Here is a 23,673-nt window from a genome sequence, read left to right on the forward strand (position 1 = left end):
TAGAGCTCCCTCAATCTCCCTCCAAAACCTAACTATCTCTAAACTTAGAGAGTGGGTGAACAACCCACTAATTTTTCCAAGACTCTCTAATAAGGCCCTCCCACTAACTATTTTAGCTAGGACAACTATCCACTTCCTCTTACAAACTTGTCTCCTGTAAATTTTCCATTTTTGACTTAGTGGAAACATGGGAGAAAACACATGTAACAACTCCAAATTCGAATTGATGGAAGAATGCATGGGTAAAGGGGGCCCCTAGGCTATCTAGGCACTCACATGGTCAAAATTAAGTTTCTAACTTGATATACTATCATATGGGTAACTTATTTTAGCATAAAAGACATCTTGGGACCACCTAATGACCCCTCAAAAACTCTAACCAAGTTCAAATTCGAATTTCCTTTGATTGTGACCCATCCTACCCCTTGTTAAGTGGGTTTACTTACTCATTAATAGGGTAATTAATTTTAGGGTAAATTACCACCATGATCAAAACCGTACATGACATGTCAATTACACACAAAGTTCACAAGTGTCAAGTGACACATAAAAATATAATCACATTACCATGACATGCTCCTAATGCATCTCTATGATTAATCATTTCCACAAGCAAGCAACCTTACATTTATGAAGAAAAATATTTTTACAATGAAGCTTTTGAATCTTCCAAAGATTCGTCTTGGTTAAACTATGTTCACAAGGTTTGGAACTTGTTTCCGCCAAGAATTTCCATGGTTCCACTTCCAACACATTAAACTGAAGCATCAATAGTCCAAGGAGGTCATATAAAATACATATATCATAAATGCATATAATTTCATAATTCAAATTCAATTTCCTCCCTAGTCATTTTAAATAGTTAGTTTGAAATGTGAGAATATCAACATCTGCATATCATAAGTCATCATAATCAAATTAACATTTATCTGCATATCATGAGTCATCATAATCAAATTAACATTTATCTAGATATCATAAATCATCATAATCAAATAAACTTTTTTTATCACATAAAAATCTAATAAATTCATGTCATAAAACTGCATCTATATGTGTTCAATCATTTCATACACAATATGAGGTTCTTAGTGCATATCATAATGTAAAACACTACTACAGTATCAAAATCAAAGAATAAAACAAATCCATTGTCCATCTAATTCTCGAATAATTGTCAAAATATCAAAGTCTTGAATAACAAGATGTAAATAAAAAGTCTATGCTATGACGGGTCAAGGTGAGGCCTCACATCCTCCCCCCTAGGCATGAACTTCCTTCTGAAGTTCATCAAAAAGGTATGGGTACTAAGTCTTCATCTAAACTGCATCCTCCCATGAAGCCATGACCTCATCATAACAATCCCATTGGACCCTAACCTGGTCTAGCTCTCTGCCTCGAAGTGTGAGGGTTCATCGAGCCAAGATGTGAATGGGCTCCAATGCTATATGTCTATCTGACTCCACCTACAAAGAATTCCAATCTATGATGTGAAACTTATCATAAATATACTTCCTTAATACAAATACATGAAATACACCATGAATGTGTAACAGGCTAGGTGGCAGGGCTAAATGATAAGCAACTGGTCCTATTTGCTCAAAAATCTCAAAGGGACCCACAAAGTGAGGTGCTAACTTAGAGCCTTTTTCAAAATGGATTAGGCTCTTATGTGGTCACACTCTCAGAAATACTCTCTCACAAACCATATACTCTCTATCCACCCTCTTTGCATCTACATATTTCTTCTGTCTATCTTGGGCTTCTCTAAGGCACTGTCTAATCAATACCACCTGCTACTCCATGTCCATGACTAACTACGGCCCTATAGATATCATGTCTTCAATCCTATCCTAGCTTAGTGGTGTCCTACAAGGCCTACCATACAAGGATTGATAGGGTGGCATGCCTATGGAAGTGTGATGCCCATTGTTGTAGGAAAATTCAGCAAGGTGTAGGTAATCTTCCCACTTGGATTAGTGGTCCATTACATACATCTATAACATATCCTCTAGTATCTGGTTAAATCTCTCTATTTGACCACCTGTCTAAGGATGATAGGTTGTACTAAAGTTAAGCTTGGTACCACTACAAACTATGTAGATCATGAAGATCAAACACTAAAATTTTTAGGAAAAATTCATGATATTTTCAATCTTTTGAAAATTGGTCAACTGTACAGTTTGAATGGATGATAGCCACATGAATTAAAGTGCCCATATTAATTGAATGTGTTGAATTGTTAGTACATCTTTTATGTTTCAAAGACCAAATATATATGGGTATTTACAACCATCGTGGCAACTATGGACACTATTTTTATCTACATAGAAAAGTACATTCGTTCGTGCGAAAACCAAAATTTGTTTGGAACCACATACTCTTATGTTGCTTTCATTGTTTTGAGTCTTCGAATGAAGAAGTTTAGTGTATGACGTTGAATCCATCCACTATAACACTATGAAAGAATGAAAAATCAATAAACACATCAAATTATGTGGTTTTATTATAAGAAATTAAACCTTATGATTTGCATTTACTATTTAAGTTTGAAAAAGAAATTCTAGATATTCAAATTTGATAAATAGGGTTTAGTTTCCTTTCTAAGATGAGAGGAGAGGCTATTGTACTAACAAATATAAAGGTTTGATTAATAAATCTAATAATTCACAAGATAGTGTTAGTAAAATACAAATATTAAAATTTCAATTTTAAATTTAATATTGATTTAGACTATTTTTTATGTTTAGTTAAATATTTAAAAATGTAATTTTTTTTCAACAATTATATATTTCTTATTATAAATAGTATATGATATTATTACATATAAATAATATTATAATATTTTTAAGGTAAAGAAGCAAATACATAGCTATTTCATCTAGTGAACTTAAATCATAGCACGTGTTTGTAACATATAAAAGAATCCTTCTATTTTCAAAAAATAGTGTGCCAAGCACCTTCTTTGTTAGCCCCCTCTAGTACCTAGGAACACCCTCCACCATCTTCCTATCTAAACTCCCACCCCCTACCTAAGAAATCCCCCCTCCCCTTATTTAGGCAATATTTTACCTATTTTTGTCCATTTTATACCCCTAAATATGAATGCATGTAGTTTGGGATTGTCCCTTCAATAAAAACTATAGATGAGCCCCATAATTCATTAATATAAAATAAGAAATTTATAGAAATGATTAAATTGATTGAATTCATTAATAATAAATTCAATTTATTATTACATTGCAAGAGCATATTACTGACTTCTTAAAGATCCCATAGTTTCCTAAGAGAGATAGATACTACCTCCATCTATAAGAAGAACATATGAATAAATAGTTTGTTAAGGTTGACATGATGCCAACCCCAATCATAAACCAAAGTAGGTCATCTTCTACACTAAAATCCTTAACACGAGCAAGGGAGAGCATTAGCTTAATTAAATGAATCTCCATAAACCATGATGGTAATTGTTTGTAAAGAAAAATTTATGTCTGAGACATTGGACATCCTTCTCCAAATTGTCTATAAATATTTCCTCATGAGAAGAGAATGCATTCTTAAATGTGAGAAATTGCTTTATTAAATGAATCTCCATAAACCATGATGGTAATTGTTTGTAAAGAAAAATTTATGTCTGAGACATATTGGACATCCTTCTACAAACTGTCTATAACCATTTCCTCATGAAAAAAGAATGCATTCTTAAATCTGAAACTAAATTTTTTATAGATGTTAATAGACGAGTCACTAGATATAAACTTACATAACTTCATCTCTCTGAACCCTAAACTCATGTCTCTCTCTAGATCTTAAACTTTTAACCCTCTACCTCTCTCTAACTCGCAAACTCTATATATCTCTCTAAACCCTAAACTATTGTCTAACCTTATAATCCCTATCATAACTTCATCTCTCCCATCTCATCTCCCTCTCTCTCTTACATAAATTCATATCTCTCTCTCTCTCACACACACATAACCTCATCTATCTAACCCCTAAATCTCATCTCTCTAAATCTTAAACTACTCTCTAACTCCTAAACCCCATCACTATAAACCCTAAACTGTTGTCTAACTCCTAAACCCCATCTTTATAAACCCTAAACTACTCTCTAACCCCACAATCCCTTCTCTCTCTCTCTCTCTCTCTCTCTCTCTCTCTCTCTCACACACACACACACACACAACCTCATCTCTCCCAACTATAACCTACTCTCTCTCTCTCTAGATCTCAAACTTTGAACCCTCTATCTCTCTCTAACACCTAAACCCCATCTCTCTAAACCCCAAATTGCTCTCTAACTCCTAAATCCCATCTCTCTAAACTGTAAACTACTCTCTAACCCAATAATTTCTAAAATTATTATCTAAGTTTCATTTATACCTATTATTGAAAAAAATGTAATGTAGTTAACATTTCTTTATATGTTGTACAATATATTTTTTTAGCAAGATTCATTTAGTGTGTTTTGATTTAATTAGTTTTTATAATAATCTGTGTGTGTGTGTATGTTCGCGCGCGCGCATGCACGCGCACATGCACAGATCTCTATTATAAGCTATCTAGTTTTATTTGTTTATACAAGTTTCATCATTACATCATCTATGGGTACTGGTTCTAGAGAGGCCAATATACATCATTGTCCTCATAGTGGTTCATCCCATAGATCCACTACTAGTACCCAAGATAGGTAGATATTATTCAATGAGACTATTCAATGCTTATAGACTGCACTTCATGCTATTGATCAGAGTCTATAGGCTTCACCTACCCTACAACATAGGGATAAGGTGACAGCAATTAGAGATGAATTGATTAGTATGATGCACATGGTTGAGGGTTTTAACCCTTATGATAGTGTTAGTTTGGACAGATTTTATAGCATTCTTTCCCATAGTGTTAGTGGTGGTTTGAGGTGGAGGGAGATAGATGAAATGGTGTCAGTGTAGAGTGTCAAAAGAATGTTCCCATATTATTGACCTTTGAAATAGGTCAGAGGATACTGTGCTATGAGGTGTACTGGTCCATTGGTGGCACTTTTCATATATCCTCGCTAGTTGGCTACACATCACATGTAGTCCCAAAAGGATGAGTTCCCCTTATATTTTTGCAAACAATTGTTTGCAGAATTTCATCTACATTGAGATGTTGGTTAGACTAATATCCTTAAATGTGAGCATTGGCTTTATTAAATGAATCTCCATAAACCATGATGGTAATTTTTTGTAAAGAAAAATTTATGTCTGAGACATATTGGACATCCTTCCACAAACTGTCTATAACCATTTCCTCATGAAAAAAGAATGCATTCTTAAATGTGAAACTAAATTTTTTATAGATGTTAATAGACGAGTCACTAGATATAAACTTAAAGCCTAAAGAGGAGTGAGTAATTTTTGCAAGAAGAGAATCCCCAATGATGAAGAACTAAAGATGCCAGAGAAACATATAATGAACACCAAAAAAGTTGTGAACAAAGGGAAACATAAATTATGATCACAATTGCCAATTGGCATCTTATGTGACTATAAAATAGTTAGAAAGAATGAACCTTCAAGATTCAAAGGATGATACTAAGATGGAGAAAAGTCAAGAATAGTTGTAATTCTCATAGACAGAAGCTTGTAGAACCTATAACTTGAAACCAAATGATAAATTAGTGGATCTTATGTTGTGAAGACATACAAGATTTCCAAAATCACTATCATGACCCACCTTAGGAAACTTCTACTTTGCAAGAAGTCTCTTACACTCTTTGACTTGGTCAACTTGGCTAGTGAACCTCAACTATCTTCTATGTGTATTTTTATTCTAATGTCAAATGTTTGACATATACTTCTAGTCAATATGTTGTTTGACTCAAACTTTAGTCAGTAAGTTATGACACAATTGACTAGGAGATTATGTTTTTTAGTCTTCATGTGTTTCCTAGTCAATGTTTTATTGTGGCACAATTGACAATGGTACCCTATTTAGCTTTCATTGTACTTACATGATAAATTGAAACGTGATGATGATGGTGGTTTATTTTAAGGATTCACTATGATCTTGACATATTTTAATGTTGATTACTACGTGGGTATATATGCATAAAGATGAGTGAATATTGTATAAGTACCTTGATAATGTTAGGTTGATGATGCATTTGAATCTTTGGATTTTACAATGTCATTACTAATGATTTAGTTTCTCAATTACATGTACATATGATAAGGTGTCATGTACATTGATATGCAAATTAATGTTCATTCATTTATCAAGTTATTTGGAATATTGACTACATTGGTGTGGTTTTGAGTGTTGGTTGGTCATAAGAGGAAGGTGAGAGTGTGGCTAAGGTAGAGGATGCTAGATCCTTGATAGTGTTGGGTTTATTTTACTAAGTGGCTAGATACATTACTAAGTGGGTTTATTTTAAGGCTAGATCCTTGATAGTGCTAGATCCATATGATATGAATTTCATAAACACCACTTAGAATAAATCTCATGATGGAAAAAAAAAATTGATTTTTTTACTCTAATTCTAAATTCAATATGATCATGTGCATGATTCGTTCAATATTATAGTAATGTCTTTGTTTTTTATTTACTTCTATAGGATCTAGTCGCGTTGATTAAGAATCATGAGACTATTGCATAAAGAATATTACTTTCAACATAAAATAAAATTGTACTTAACCTTGGTTTAGGAAACCATATTGAATTATTTATTATGCATTATTTGTCTTTAAATTGCATATTACAATCAACACATTTAAAATAAGGGAATGTTTTCCTTTTATTAATGATGTTGTGTAACAAACATTTCTAAAAGATGTAAGTTTTGGTTTTGTATAATATAAAAAATAAAGAAGTTAAATTACAACAAAGAAGTTAAATTATAACATAGGAAACATAACCTTTCCTTATCCATCGATGGAATTAATGAAACATGAGCCTCTATCAAGAAATGATTTTTGGAAATGGGTGAGTGGCTATTATAATAGGAAGACCTTACTCTATGATGGGAGAGGAAGTTCTAAAGTTTACTTGATAGGAAATAACAATCTTTTTCTTCATTTGTAATTTACTACCCCTCTTGAACCCCCCAATAATCTTGTTGAAACATTCTCTAAGAAACCAACCCATAAAGCTAGAAAAACCTCCCATTTGGTAAAAAATTCTAAAAGGCCCCTACTAACACTGTTATAACTTCTAAGAAATCCTATAATGAACACCAAGTCCATGCGGTGGATTCTTAAGGAAAGCTCAAGGAGAACCCTCATAGGTCCCATAAAATTTCTAATAAATGCAATCCTAGCAATAGTAACTTTGACATATTTTTTGACGATCTTTGATCGATATTTTGACACTCAAAGGTCAAAAAATATAGTCGATATAATTTCATCAAAATTTCAACGTAATCTAGGGTGTTCGATATATCGATAGACCACTCCATTGAAAGTCATCCCAATCTCTATAATGGGGCATCATCAGACCACTAGTAGGAAACATCAAACGTCCACCAATTATGAAATTGTTATCGACAACTGTTCTAGTTGAAAGATCAATGCTTAAGAATTTTTTATCGATGACCTTGCAATGCTCTTGATGGCATGCCGTGTTGAAATATCGATGATAGTGAGATTTTTTTCAATGAGTTTTTCATGCCATCTACGGTAGGCATCATCCAAATAGTAGCTAGTAAGCATCAAGATTTTGATAAAAGCCATACTTTAGGCTAAAAGCATGGATCTATGTCACCTTAAGAGCTAATTTTATTGATCCGATGAGATCGAATCTAACCAAGCTACTTCTAGAGGGTTTGAATATGGTCAAAACCACATGTCCAAACTAGATGCCAAGTGGCATGTACATATCCACTGGGATCCGGTCAGACTAGATCTGACTGGATTCAATCCAACCATAATGGGGACAATTATATAAGCCACAAAAAGACAAAACTATCGATCATTTGTGCCATATGAGATTGTTGGAATTGCAGAGCAGGAAGAGCTATAGGAGTCATTTGACCAGATCAAGCATGTCAACAATTTTCCTTAATTTTTTAAATATGTTTTAAGTTTTATTTTATGTTTTCTTAGGTAAAAATATGGTTTTTAATGTGTATTTTTAATGTATATTATTTTAAAGAGTTTAACTTTTTTAATATTATTATATGTTTATATTTTTCAGTACTATAATATTAGATAAAGTTTACAAAAAATATTGAAATTTAGTAAAGATTAGACATTATTAGAGAAATTAGATTAATTGTAAAACATTATTTATAGAAAATAGTAAAAAAAATTATAGAAAAAATTATAATAGTTAGAAACTTTAGAAAACATTAGAAAATAATAGAAATTTTTTATTAAATATATAAATTTAGTTAGATGTGAATTAGAGAATTTTAAATATTTTTATCGTATTTTTATTAGAAATTAAGGTAAAGGTTTAGAAACTACTATAAATTGGGAACTAAAACCATTAAATTGAACTAAATCAGAATCTACCTCTTACCATGAACACAAATAAATTCTAGTTGAAACCTTAACATTGAATTCAGAAGTGGAACTTAAATCACAACATTAAAACTAATCAAACTTGAACTAAAACTCTCACATTGAACCAAATTAAACTCTAACTCCTATATTGAATCTTAAATCTAAATATGTTGATCTAAACCCTAAACATTTAACCCTCTCTCTCTAGATCTCAAATTTGTAACCCTTTGTCTCTCTCTATAACTCCTAAACCCTAAACTTCTCTCTCACACCATAATCCTTAAACTTCTTTCTCTCCCTCTCTCTAACCCAATAATCCCTAACATAACTCTCTCTCTCTCTCTCTCTCTCTCTCTCTCTCTCATAACTTCATCTCTCTCTCTCTCTCTCTCTCTCTCTCTCTCTCTCCTCTCTCTCTCTCTCTCTCTCTCTCTCTCTCTCTAACACACACACACACACACACACACATGCATGCACACACACACACACAATCTCATCTCTCCCAACCCTAACCTCCTCTCTCTCTCTCTCTCTAGATCTCAAAATTTTAACACTCTATCTCTCTTAACCCCTAAACCCCATCTCTACAAACCCTAAACGGCTCTTTAAACCCTAAACTGCTCTCTAATCTTATAATCCCTAAACCCCTCTCTCTCTCTCTCTCTCTCTCTCAAACTTACATAACTTCATCTCTCCCCCCCTCTCTCTCTCAATGTCATCTCTCCCACTCTTTAACCCTGTCTCTCTAAACCCTAAACCCCATCTCTTTAAATCTTAAACTATTCTCTAACTCCTAAACCCCATCACTATAAACCCTAAACTATTGTCTAACTCCTAAACCCCATCTTTATAAACCCTAAACCACTCTCTAACCCCACAATCCTCTCTCTCTCTCTCTCTCTCTCTCTCTCTCTCTCTCTCTCTCTCTCTCTCTCTCTCTCTCTCTCTCTCACACACACACACACACACACACACAACCTCATCTCTCCCAACTATAACCTACTCTCTCTCTCTCTAGATCTCAAACTTTGAACCCTCTATCTCTCTCTAACACCTAAACCCCATCTCTCTAAACCCCAAATTGCTCTCTAACTCCTAAACCCCATCTCTCTAAACTATAAACTACTCTCTAACTCAATAATCTCTAAAATTATTATCTAAGTTTGATTTATACCTATTATTGAAAAAAATGTGTAGTTAACATTTCTTTATATGTTGTACAATATGTTTGTTTAGCAAGATTCATTTAGTGTGTTTTGATTTAATTAGTTTTTATAATAATCTCTCTGTGTGTGTATGTGTGTGTGTGTGTGTGTGTGTGTGTGTGTGTGTGTGTGTGTGTGTGTGTGTGTGTGTGTGTGTGTGTGCACGCGTGCAAGCGCACATGCACAGATCTCTATTATAAGCTATTTAGTTTTATTTTTTTATACAATTTTCATCATTACATCATCTATGGGTACTGGTTCTAGAGAGGCCAGTATACATTGATGTCCTCATAGTGGTTCATCCTATAGATCCACTACTAGTACCCAATATAGGTAGATATTATTCAATGAGACTATTCAGTACTTATAGAGTGCGCTTCATGCTATTAATCAGAGTCTATAGGCTTCACCTACCCTACAACATAGGGATAAGGTGATGGAAATTAGAGATGAATTGATTAGTATGATGCACATGGTTGAGGGTTTTAACCCTCATGATAGTGTTAGTTTGGACAGATTTTATAGCGTTCTTTCCCATAGTGTCAGTGGTGGTTTGAGGTGGAGAGAGATAGATGAAATGGTGTCAGTGTAGAGTGTCAAAAGCATGTTCCCATATTATTGACCTTTGAAAAAGGTCAGAGGATACTACGCTATGAGGTGTATTGGTCCATTGGTGGCACTTTTCATATATCCTCGCTAGTTGGCTACACATCACATGTAGTCCCAAAAGGATATGTTCCCCTTATATTTTTGCAAACAATTGTTTGCAAAATTTAATCTACATTGAGATGTTGATTAGACTAATATCCTTCAACATGTTGGACAGGGCCGTGGTAGGTTCTTAGATAAATTCAGACACCCAGATGCTCCTGCGCCCATCAATAAATGGGCATTAATTGGTCCAAACCTTTTGGTGATGCCAAAACATTTGGAGTTAGATGCAGCTGGAGATAGTGTGATAGATAATACATGTAGAGATGTGTATGAGAGGATTGCTACTATTGCTACCTAGGTGCATGAGATATTTTCTGATCAAGTGCATAGATACATGACATACTCATGATCTACATCTACAGGTGCTCACACTGTTGCATCATCTTCAACTAATATTATGTATCATGAGGTTGACATCCCATCTATAGTAGACATTTCTATGGAGTCATTAGTAGACTATTTGAGGGCTATCAGTACATGTTTTTCTATTGATCTACTTTCATCCTATTGAGCTATACAGTTGTTGACTAGGCAACCACTTACCACGGTGCCATCATATGTGAGTGTTATAATTGGAGGTACATTATAGGCACAAGGTGGTTAAGGGCAGGAGGACATACATGTTGCAGCTACAACTCCACCACAAACTATAGTTGAGGAGGATGTAGCCCCCCTACCGAGGTAGGTTCTTACCCACCACAACATTCATTATTCATAGATATGCTGACATATCCCATGCTTGACATTAGAGGTATGATAGGTTCTATAAAAATTGAACCAATTTGATATTGATTGATTATCATCATCTATACAGGGTGCAATCAACTTGATTTTCTCTTGTGTGCATCTAAGTAAATAATAATCTACACCTTCCACATTTTGAGGATCCACATACACAACAAAGATGTCACCTAAAAATGTGCAAAAATAATCGAACCTGTAAATAAATAAATACGAAGACAATTAAATATAAAAATTAAACATGTTTGTAGAAACTTACCTGGAACAACTAAATCAGAAACACATTCATAATTAGCTGAATAGATAGGATTATAAATTTCTATGTCATTGCCATCTTCTTCATAAGGGGTACTTCTGATTATGTTTTTCCACGTCCATTTAGAGACATGCCCATTCATAATATTCCTGAGTTGACCCATTGCATTGTTTTGAATGCAGACATCACAAAAATAGGATTTTTCTCTTACTTGATTTACTGGAGGTTTGTGTTGTCCAATAGTCATCAGTTGATGCAATCTTCTAATTCCAATAATGGGTTGACAATTGTAAGGATTTGATTGATCAATATCTGTAACACATTAAATTGGAAAGTATCCATGTCAATAATAAAATGATAAAAGTAATCATATCAAATAAAAATGGAAAGCTTACCTTTCACTTCCCAAAAAAAGTGTTTATTATAGGTTGTATCATGAGGAGAAAAATTAGACTTGCACCATTCAAAAACTTGATTTGCTTTCTCTATCTTTGCACCTATATAGGAAAAAAATTGTAGAAATTTTAACAAAATATCAAAGAATTATCCAACAGATTGTCATACACCAAATTTGATTAGTACATAACAATATTATACCTAAAAGTTCATCTTGGTGAAGTGCACGCTTTACATATGCTTCTGTTCCACCATGTTCTCCTTTTCCATGACCACTTTCAAAGTAATTCCAAAGAAACTTAACATTTTGTCTCACATGTTGTGTTGCAAGCCAATTCAACACTTTTGTAGACTTAAATTGCCCTATGAAAAAAAAAAATTTATGAGTAATCAAATCTATATATAATTAATTTTTTAGTTAATTAAGTATGTGCATGAAATTTTAAAGTTTAACTTTAAAATACACGTACCATCACAACCATCAGATCAAATCCAATGTTTTGAAACATTAAATCCATGATTCATGAGATCATCAAATAACAATCTAAAAAAATAAGCTACATAGCTCCTATCATGAACCCTATCATCACTAAGATAAAAATATACCTCCTTGATGATAATGCATTCATCTACATCAATTCTTTCTACCCCATCCACCTCAAATTTCACATGTCTATACGAAACCTATACAAAATTTGCAACTTGATCTAAGTGATAATATTTAGCTTGAATTTCAGTTCGAGGGGAAAAAGTATAGTTTTTAGAGAAGTCTACAATTGATAGAATACATCCTACTGGGAAACAACTTTTTGAATCTTGAAATTATTTCGCATGCCATCTTGCACCATGACAATGTTGGACGTGTGGATAATCATAGTTCTTAATTTATCCCTAAACTCACCATATGAAAAATTTCTCTCCTTTAAAGCTATTTTTGAAAATTCTTCTCCATTCTTTGTTCGATATATCTCATACTGAAATCTATTCCACACAAGTGATGTTGAAACATCAATATTGTCTAAATTTCTGCAACTCTCCATAATTTATATGTGTATTTTTTATGCATTGTACATTAAATTCATCTCACTCTTTAGAATTATCACATAATAAAGACTTGAAAAATTGTGTTGTGCTTCTAGGAATTACCACATCTGGCTTTTAAGTCTTGCCATAGCTTTTCTAAACGATTACAAATAAAGATGAAACTCAACATGATTTCAACAACAACAAGTTTCATGTACCTTATTTATGCATACAAAACATGGGTGCAACCTCTCAAACATTCTTTGAAAAAATTTCACATTTACAAATTCTTTTTTGAAAGCTTCAAATAATTCACTTTGTGTTTTGTCTACAAAGTGTTTTGGATTTGCTATTTTCATACTCATCTCTTCATCTTTGATTTATATAGTGTCTCTTGTATTTGAAGAAACATGTGATTGGCTAGTCTAATATTCAACAACCTATCTTCTAATATCTTTAGAAATTCTATCCTTTTGAGGAAGCCGACAAATATTAACCCAATTATTTTAAATGTTCTTATCTAGCAAATTTCTCCTTTTTATGTATCTTTGAACAATTCTTCTAGATAGATTGAGCATTTTAGAAATTGTTTTTTCTATGACAAGTCTTTTTTTGTAATCATAGTCATCAATGTTCTTTGTGCAACACTTAAATCAGCTACTCAACTTTTATTATCAATAGCATTTAATGCATCTTTCAAATTCTGAACTATTGTTGCCTTGACATTATCTTCTAAGCTTTTCTTATTGATCACACCTAACAACTCTAGAACATGACCCATTTCTCTTTTCCTAAATAATATGACAAATAATTGTGCTTTACCAATCAAAGATTTATTTTCAAAACATTCCTCACACATATTTTTCAGATGTACAACTTAATTGTTCTTTTGAGCATCATGTGTTTAGATGATTCAATTTCTCTAAATAGTGAGTCTTCATCCATCTCCAGAAAATTTTCCAAACCTAAACCATATTTTCCTAATGTCCTACTACTTTCTAGACTTCAACATGATCTTCTTCAACTTCAACCAATGGATCTTCAATTGGTGGTTCTGTATTATGGTTTATCCATCCTTTCTTCTAGTCATCTCTTACTCGATCATATCTTTTTGCTCTTTTCACTTTATTCCCCATTGCACAAAAACCTGAATAGAGAGCTTGAAATCACTTGCATGCAAAATACTTCCAAATCCAATTACATAAATAATAGTAGATCACATACAATTTAGAAAAAGTTTTCAACTTTAGAAGCTTATTATACTTGACTGTCTATAAGACTAGAAAATCTTAAGACAACTAAATGCATTAAAAAATTGTTAAATTTAGATTAAGAAATTTATTAAATAAATTATGTAATTTCACTATTTAATAATTTTAATAGTATTCATAATGATAGGTATTTGTAGACATTTAGAGTGAGAATCAATAAAAGTTGTAAAATTGACCAAAAAAGTTGTCATGCAACAATTTTTATTGCTAAGCAACTTTTACAATTGTTTGGAAATCCAAAAGTTTCTCAGCAACAAAAATTGTTGCATGATGTAAATTTTTTTGTCAATTTTGCAACTTTTTTTTATTCTCACTCTAAATGCCTTCAAAGGCCTACAAATGCATGTCAAAACATAGAAGACTCCTAATAAACATAAAAATGAATAAATTTGGTCAAAAAATACCTTTTTGTTTACTTTTTAAAAAAGTTTATAATAGAAAATTAGACTCAAGCACTTGATTAGACTCAATTATTAATTATATTTAATTTGAATTAAATGTTACTTGAGTATAATTAGGATGAATAAATGCCTTCATGAAATAACATCTTCTAGCAGCTTCTTCCAACTTGGCCCTTGTTAGTAAGAAAGTATCTATTCAACCTATGATAAAATCTTGCACATATTGTAAGCTAATTTCTTTTTACCAAAGAAAACTAATATTTCTATGAAAGAGTAAGTGAAACAAACATTCTGTGAAGGAACACATGATTCACTACACATTCTTCGATATATCAATTAAAGATATGATTACATGCAATTATGGTGCTTTCAAAATTTTCATGGGGAGAGTGATTGATCCCTGTCATTTTACAAAAGAGCTCAAACTGTGTTTGAGACTTCAATTTTTGAGCATCCCCATCTCCAATAATGACAATAATGCCTGTGAGAGACAATAATGACATGATGCAAAAATTTAAGTTATAACTAAAATGCTTTTAACATGGATAGTAAAACCACTAACGTTTGAATTAGATCATAAATTAAAAATAGGGATTGTTAGTTTAGTAACATACCTCAAGTATCAATATTATCAAACTCAAACACTCCAACATAAGTTTATCAGTTTTGTTGCTTGGTACCCTGCAATCAAATATAATGAAATCATGATCAATTAGCATTATAACAACAACTTTAAGAAGACTATGATCAACATGTTACCAATATGGTTGCAATTAGCAAAGATCAATTTTAGTGAATGAAGGCATGATGCATTCATATGAAAACAAAACATTACTTTTAGTAACATCAAAATGTAGAATGTAGCAATTGTCAAAAAAAGGAACTCAACAATAGAATGTAAATAGTGAAGAATCTTTATCAGTAGCCACTTATGCATCCATATGTCTTTGATTTCTCTCCCTCCATCCAAAATAAGATTAAACCACTCTAAATCAAGAATGTATTTGTAATAACATTCCATATGCATGGACAATAGGTGTAGCTGAAAAAATGCAACATGTTTACATTAATGACCTATATCAAAAAATGCAAACATGTTATGTTTTTCAGCTCCACCTGATGTCCTAGGCATATTAATTGATATTGCATGTTGAACTAGGGCCTCCTTCTGCATTGCATGAAACCAAGAAGAATGAACAAATTAATCCAAAATATAGATTTATGGATCAAGTGATATGTAATAATGACCCAAATTATAAAACTATTGACCTGAGTTACATATGTAAGCTATCATAGTCAAACTAGTCAAGGGAGTAAGGTTAGGATTTGGTGTTTCTTAGGTATTGGGAACATTTTCAAATCATATTGCACCTATTGAATGATGTCTAAAATGGTTTGGGTTTAATTTTTTGCTAAGTACAAAAAAAATTCAACGATGCTTGACAACATTGTCAATATCTAAATGCAATCTCCTTAAAAATGTAATTAGGTTTGAGAAGGAACACATGACTCACCACACTATATTCAATATATCAATTAAAGATAGGATTATGTGCAATAATGGTGCTTTCAACATTTTTATGGGGAGAGTGCTTGATCCCTATCATTTTATAAAAGAAATCCAAAATAACCATGGCCATTAGAGCCATTTGAATGAAGTTTGGATAAAAAATATGTCAAAATGTTCAAGGTTACCAATATGGGCAAATGCGCCTAACAAGGGCTAATGGATGGGTTCAGGTATAGCTTTAGAATTTAGTTGATGTTTGAGTATGAAGGGGTAATAAGAGGCTATTTGTTGTAATGGAATAAGAAATACATGTTAAAGTTGCAAAAATGGTGTAAGTTGTCAAATTCACAACATAAGGGATTAAGAATGTAATGAATCCTACCTAATCCATATGAATTGAAATCAAGAGGATTGAAGAATCAAGTGGGAAAAGAACTCCAAGACTTCAATACATCATTTAACCATTGTCTTAAATAATCCTTACACTTCATAACAACATCATAACTCAACCTTTCCATTAGGTATTGTCTTAACTTGATGTAACTACCCTATAAGCATAATAGATTGATTTTATTTCTTAATCCTTTATTTTTGTGAATTTGAAAACTTACACCATTTTTGAAACTTTAACATGTATTTCTTATTCCATTACATCAAATAGCATGATTTTGTTCCTACCCTAGCATTTACCAACCTTGACTGACCTAGATCTTGACCAACAGTTATGATTGAGACATCATAAATGTTCAATGCTATGTATTAGTTAGGCAGATTCATGTAGAGTGCACACAATAGAAACTTCTATGATATTGGTCAATATTCTAACATGCACAAATGTACCATTGAGTTGAACAATGATCACTAAATATGCAACTCCAATATTAATTCAAAATTTTACTTTTCCTTTCCTAGGTTTCCCTTTTACTCCTAGGGTCTACCTTCCATGATAGTCACAACAACACTCAAAGTGATTACTCAAGTCCTAGGGCAATCTAGACTTATTCAAATGATGGATTTATCACAAATACAAAGAATAAAAACTCCTTGCAAAGTGTGGACACACAAACTGCAATTTTGTGGCTTTTAGACTTCTTTCCAACTAGGTCTCTCCTAGCAACTTTTCCTCTAAAACAAGGGTAAGGTTGTAGACTCAAAAACTTTTTTGATGGATTCAACCTACTCAAGTGCAACACTTTAACTTTCCCAAATACCAAGAACCAATCTCACTCCTACAACACAAACACTTATAAACAACACTTTAGCCTAATTGATCAAGTTAAGATAGGGCTTGATAGAAATGTTTCAAATTGGAGTATGAAATTGATCAAGTGGTTTTTTGATCTTATACAGACTTGATTTGACCCAATACATTTGAAATATCAAGTGTAATTAAAAAATAACATATCAAACTATTTAGTTATCAACTGTTGGGTATCTAGTTGCATTCAGGAAATAAAATAATGCACTGACACAAACCATTAAAATCAACCTAAGTTGGTTTATGTAGTAAATATGTTGTTAGGGTCCTCTCCTTGTCAGAATGGTCACACGAGTCTTAACAATGGCCAGGTTGGAAGAAGCTACCAGAGCATGCTTTGTCATGAAGGCCTAAGTAATGAAGGGTTGTGATGGACTTGGATAAGAATTTCCTTAGAAAGAGGCACTAGGAGAGGTCCATCTTTGAAATTTTGTTATTATTTTTTTTGTAAAGGGTAAAAGTACAAACATGTGTCACCCTTTTACAAAGGAAAAGATTAACATCAAAAAAAGTCTTAAACTTCAACGATGTAAAAGTCATCTTTTTGTTTTCAATTTTAAGATGGTGTAAAATAATGAAATGTGTATAAAGGATGAAGTTTATGTTTTTTATTAAAAAAAACAAATTAAAACATAAAAATAGTATGTTTTTATAATTTTCAATGACATTTTTTGACAGTGTTTGAAAAACCAGCAAATTAGGGGTTATAGTTCCCACCACAAAAATAACTGCAAATAAATGTTTTTCCATCTAAATTTGAAGTATGTTGTTGATGACATATGTATCTAGATAAATAAGAATGAAAATTTCAAAAATATTGTATATTTTGTCTATTATAGCTATTTAAAATTGAACTTTCATAATTTAATAGTTTTTCGTTCCCACCATCTTTTCCCTAGTAAATGCATGTTAACCATTACAAATATTATATATTATCAAAGAGAACTCTCTCCTCTAGAATAATTCATCATTTATTAAAAAGAAATTGGTACCATCTACTAATTTTTATATTTTTCCAAATGTGCATCATCTTCAATGTTTAAATACCTACTTGCATTATTTTACTGTTATTGTAATCGATATTTTGTCACCTATAAAAAAATTTATATTGGCATAATCCTGACTACAAGCTCTATCTAGTTGTTTTTTTTTTTTTTAATTTGAAACCCTAATTTTGATGATTAAAATGGCCTTTGAATTATGAAGTTCTCTAGAATTGCAAAAAAACATTAAAGAAAGTGCCACATCAGATGACACATAGACAGTCTTGGCCAGATCTAATCCGGCTAAAACTAATCTAACAAGACTGGATCTGGCCAGATCGGTACAACCCAAAAGTACACCGCACAAGGTCACATGTGGTAACCTAAAATTTTTAACAATTTATACAACAAAATAAGTATTTTATTTTAAAGGTTAAGTTTTTTATTTTTAAAATTGTTATATTTAATGACATTTGCATTTTTAGTATTAAAAAAGTTAAGTTTTATGAAATTTTATTGAATTTGGAAATTAGTTTTTTTAGTTATTTTTGTATTGAAATCAATTAATTAAATTTATTGTTTATTTTAAATTTAATGTTAAATATTTTAAATTTATTAATTAATTTGATTTAAATCAATTATTAGAATTCGTTTAGGTGTTTTAAAATATTATGAATACTATTAAAATTATTAAATAGTGAAATTGTTTAATTTATTTAATAAATTTCTTAATCTAAATTTAACAATGTTTTAATGCATCTAGTTGTCTTAAGATTTTCTAGTCTTATAGACAATCAAATAGAATAAGCTTCTCAAGTTGAAAAATTTTTCTAAATTGTCTGTGATCTACTATTATTTATGTAATTGAATTTGGAAGTCTTTTGCATGCAAGTGATTTCAAGCTCTCTATTCAAGTTTTTTTGCAATGGGGAATAAAGTGAAAAGAGCAAAATGATATGATCGAGTAAGAGATGACCAAAAGAAAGGATGGACAAAACATAATATAGAGCCACCAATTGAAGATCCATTGATTGAAGTTGAAGAAGATCATGTTGAAGTTCTAGAAAGTAGTAAGACATTAGAAAAATATGGTTTCGGTTTAGAAAATTTGTTGAAGATGGATGAAGACTCACTATTTAGAGAAATTGAATCATCTAAACACATGATGCTTAAAAGAACAATTAAGTTGTACATCTAAAACATATGTGTGAGGAATGTTTTAAAAATAAAGCTTTGATTGGTAAAGCACAATTATTTGTCAGATTATTTAGGAAAAGAGAAATGAGTCATGTTCTAAAGTTGTTAGGTGTGAACAATAAGAAAAGCTTAGAAGATAATGTCAAGGCAACAACAGTTTAGAATTTGAAAGATGCATTAAATGTTATTGATAATAAAAGTTGAGTAGTTGATTTAAGTGTTGCAAGAAGAACATTGATGAATATGATTATGCAAAAGGACTTCTCATAGAAAAAACAAGTTTGAGCAATTTTTGAAATGCTCAATCTATCTAGAAGAATTGTTCAAAGATACATAAAATGGAGAAATTTTCTTGATGAGAACATTGAAAAGAATTGGGTTAATATTTGTCAACTTCCTCGAAAGGATAGAATTTCTAAAGATATTAGAAGACAGGTTGTTGAATATTGGACCAGCCAATCGCATGTTTCCTCAAATAGAAGAGACACTATATAAATCAAAGATGAAGAGATGATCAAAGATGAAGATATGAGTATGAAAATACCACATCCAAAACACTTTGTAGACAAAACACAAAGTGAATTATTTGAAGCTTTCAAAAAAGAATTTGTAAATGTGAAAATTTTCCAAAGAATGTTTGAGAGGTTGCGCCCATGTTTTGTATGCATAAATAAGGTACGTGAAACTTATTGTAGTTGAAATCATGTTGAGATTCATCTTTATTTGCAATCATTTAGAAAAGCTATGGCAACACTTAAGCTAGATGTGGTAATTCCTAGAAGCACAACACAATTTTTCAAGTCTTTGTTATGTGATAATTCTAAAGAGTGAGATGAATTTAATGTACAATGCATAAAAAATACATGTATAAATTATGGAGAGTTCTAGAAATTTCCATATGAAATTTAGACAATATTGATGTTTCAACATTGCTTGTGTGGAATATATTTCAGTATGAGATATATCGAACAAAGAATGGAGAATTTTTTTTTTAAATAGCTGTAAAGGAGAGAAAGTTTTCATATGGTGAGTTTATGGATAAATTAAGAACTATGATTTATCCACACATCCAACATTTTCATGGTGTAAGATGGCAAGTGAAATAGTTTCAAGAATCAAAAAGTTGTTTCCCAATAGGATGTATTCTATCAATTGTAGACTTCTCTGAAAACTATACTTTTTACCCTCAAACTGAAATTCAAGCTAAATATTGTCACTCAAATCAAGTTGCAAATTTTGTATAGGTTCCTATAGACATGTGAAATTTGAGGTGGATGGGATAGAAAGAATTGATGCAGATGAGTGCATTATCATCAAGGAGGTATATTTTTATCTTAGTGATGATAGGGTTCATGATAGGAGCTATGTAGCTCATTGTTTTAGAATGTTCTTTGATGATCTCACGAATCATGGGATAAATGCTTTAGAACATTAGATTTGGTCTGATGGTTGTGCTAGTACGTGTATTTGAAAGTTAAACTTCAAAATTTCATGCACATATTTAATTAACTGAAAAATTAATTATATATAGATTTGATTACTCATAATATTTTATTTTTTCTCATAGGGCAATTTAAGTCGACAAAAGTGTTGAATTGGTTGCAACACAACATGTGAGACAAAATGTTAAGTTTCTTTCGAATTACTTTGAAAGTGGTCATGGAAAAGGAGAGCATGGTGGAATAGAAACAATTGATTATTATTATTTATTACTTTTATTTAGATATCGGCATCATGAAATCTCTGCCACATCTACTTGCACATTCTCTCCACATGTCTTGCATTTCAAATGACATTTAATAAAATAGGAAAAAATAATAGATTTAAAAATTGCGTGTTGTTAAAAGGAACCACCCAACCAACAGGTTTATAGCCGAGTCACGTGAACAAAACTCATTATTGACTTGCAAATAGGAAACAATGAGTGATCCACCAAATACGATTCATTGTTTTATCTAATCCCCAATGCTCGTGGCTAAATAGCAAAGGATTTGCACCAGATGTGACAGTTTTTCAAATTAATTAATTAATTCAAAAAACTGTCACGTCTGGTGCAAATCCTTTGCTAGAAAGACATCTCCATCCCCAATGAGAGAATCCTTACAATCAAATCATTCACTAGGACAAGTTTATGTCATTTTAGCTTATATTTTATGTTGTTTTTTGGCCTAGAGTTTAATTATTCAAAGATATAGAGGGGCCTACTCTTTGCCTTTTCTTCCTAATATAGATGGTGTCAAGAAAGCAATTCAATATGTAAACATTGCTAAGGAGGAGATAATTTTGTGTTTGACTCAAAATCACACAGTTAAATCTTGATAGCAATGTCACTATGTAAACATTTTCAAAGTCTAGATTCTTGTTGAATCTTAGTCTTGAAATAAGGGGTAAGAAAGACATGGTACATATAAATTAATATTAATAATGATGGTAACACTTATCTTATGCAAAAAGCAATTGAATATTTAAAATATTTGAAAATCAAAATTCTTGTTGACTCTACTATCTTAATCTACAAGGGGTGGGGAAAAGTTTTTGCAAATAATTAAGTCAAATTATTATCATTTAACACTTTTAGTCTAGGAAATAGACATTCATATTTGTTATTCAAGCTGGTTTGGCTCAAATTAAATACTACACTAGTTCTTTTTCATTTTTTTAATTCCTTATTTTCAAAACAATATATATTTGTTAGAATCATTGAAAAGGAACATGTTTTGATATTTGGAAGGACTCAAGATTTATTATGTGCTAATTGCGTGACATATGACATGTATTGAGAATAATTAAAGTTCAAGATTGATGTTTACTAAGTGAAGTTTGAAAGTAATTTTCAATTAGTTAACATTGATAAAGATGTTCTAATGTAAACATTATTTTTTCTCTTGCACTCAAGTCATTCACATGTTCTCTAGTTGATGAGTGTTGATTAGTTTACATTTCATCAAATTATTTTGCATTTTCTAGCTTTGATCTAATACTATTTTAAATATTATATTTATAATTCATTCATGTCGTGCATGTATTAGCTGGTCTATGAAATGATGACAGAGTGGCTCTTAGTCAAGTTGTCTACATACTAGATGTAAAAAAAAACTTAATGTGATCAATATCAAAATCTATGAATGTGGTTCCATGTTCTAATAAGGAGATATAATCAAATAATAATAGGTATTTACTAATGCATCTATGTCTTTCTTACTTACTTTTTTTTAATATGTCTTTCTTATTTCATTTCTTTTAATTAACAAAAACCATGAAAGAAATTATTACTTTTAAAAACTATATTCTTATTTAAGAGACTTTATTTCTTATTTTAGTTTTAGTTTTTGATAATTTTACAATATTGCTTGAACACATTTTGTGACCTTATGATTGTCTTAAGTAGGTGTTATGATTTATCTTTATTTACTTTTGAAAGTAAAAGATTACATTAGAAAACACATAACACAAATTTTGCATGGAGAATGTCTTCCATGAAAGCGACCCATCAATAAAAAGAGGGTCAAGAATGTATTCATATTCAAAAGTCAATTATATATGATAGGTATTCGTGCTCTTTAGTATGGATAAATTTTATTAGAGCTTGCATATCTATAAAATAACCTAATGTAACAATTATTCCTTGCCTCCAATTTATATGTAAACAAAAATAGGTCATCATAAGAATAGGTTAAAAGTTAAGATAATTTTCTACAACTAATATTTAATATGGATCCAACTGACTCATGGACAGTAAAAGAAAACTCCATCTACTAATAGAAAATTATATTTTTGATAAGCTATAAATCCTAGATATGATGGCACATGTAACAAGTTAACATGTACACACTAATGAAAACAGGGAAGCATAGGACTTGGTGGGTGGATTAGTTGTGTCCATAGCTCAACAAACTTAAACAAATTTAACCTTAAACTTCAAATATGATTAATGAATATTACAATATAAGCTCAAAACATAGCAAGAATGTATATCATAAATATACTTTGCATGGAGACCTTGTTAAGGTAAAAATAATCATGGGGATGTATTAAGGTAAATGATAATGGTGGGGGAGACCCCACAAGATGATGTGCTCTATTAAAAGCATTATACCTAGTTAAGAGTATTACAATGTGCATTGGGAAAAAAGGATAAAATGTGCATTGAATATTTTTTCTTAATATAGGTTACTTAACAACAACTTAGAGTAACCAAGTGCAACAATAAAATAGGGAACATGACATAACAT

Source organism: Cupressus sempervirens, chromosome 9, assembly GCF_028749045.1.
Source record: "Cupressus sempervirens isolate cs-2001-9-10 chromosome 9, ASM2874904v1, whole genome shotgun sequence".
NCBI classification, from domain to species: domain Eukaryota; kingdom Viridiplantae; phylum Streptophyta; class Pinopsida; order Cupressales; family Cupressaceae; genus Cupressus; species Cupressus sempervirens.